The 737-nt window shown below is 41.4% G+C and overlaps 1 non-coding gene across 1 annotated transcript; it reads left to right on the top strand.

Moving 5' to 3' along the window:
* Positions 1 to 654: 654 nt before the first annotated feature.
* Positions 655 to 737, top strand: TRNAL-UAA (transfer RNA leucine (anticodon UAA)). Its single transcript has one exon. It is a non-coding gene; the product is annotated as a tRNA-Leu (tRNA).

Raw genomic sequence — 737 nt, 5'->3', positions numbered from 1 at the left:
CTGATCAGATGGCTAGGATCATCTAATCTACGTGTCCTTTGACATCATTTGCCATCTGTGGTAGAGTTAACTAATCAAAAGGTCTCAACTAATAAGTAATCTTGCAAAGTATACGACTATATTAGAAGCGTTACTAGTCTACAGAACTTGTTCTACACAGCGTGTAAAATACCGAAGTTCTTAGGGCTATCATGTTTTATATATGAAATCCAGTCCGTCGATCAGGTTATAACCCTTATGGTCATCGGATGTATAAAAGGTAAACCCAATAAGAAAAACTCGCATGTGCAGCACGAATGGAAACAATGTACAATAATGTCTAAAACCTAGTTCACGCATTATGGCCAGACCCATCTAAGCTTTTGATTAGGCTGATTTTTGTATATTCCGTTCATCCTAGTAAGTCATACCTGATGGACAGATTTGATGAATGATACACACCAAGATGGCCCCACACACAAACCTATGGTTGGCAACAAATCCCCATCGTTCCTTATGGTGTGGCCCACCTGAGTCTTAAATCCGGTTAATTTTTGGCTCCCGGCCTATCATACAGTATTGTACCTGATGGACGGATGGATGGCACACATACAAAATGGTGGGCCCAGAGAGATTTGCTACATATTTAATCTATCTTCAAACAAAGCATCTATCGCTGGTTTGCCCGAGTGGTTAAGGGGGAAGACTTAAGATCTTCTGCACATAAGTGCGCATGGGTTCGAACCCCATAGCCAGCA

The sequence above is a fragment of the Magnolia sinica genome, chromosome 5 (genome assembly GCF_029962835.1).
Source record: "Magnolia sinica isolate HGM2019 chromosome 5, MsV1, whole genome shotgun sequence".
In the NCBI taxonomy this organism is placed as follows: domain Eukaryota; kingdom Viridiplantae; phylum Streptophyta; class Magnoliopsida; order Magnoliales; family Magnoliaceae; genus Magnolia; species Magnolia sinica.
The sequence above is the reverse complement of the archived record's forward strand: the minus strand, read 5'-3'. Positions and strand labels throughout refer to the sequence as shown.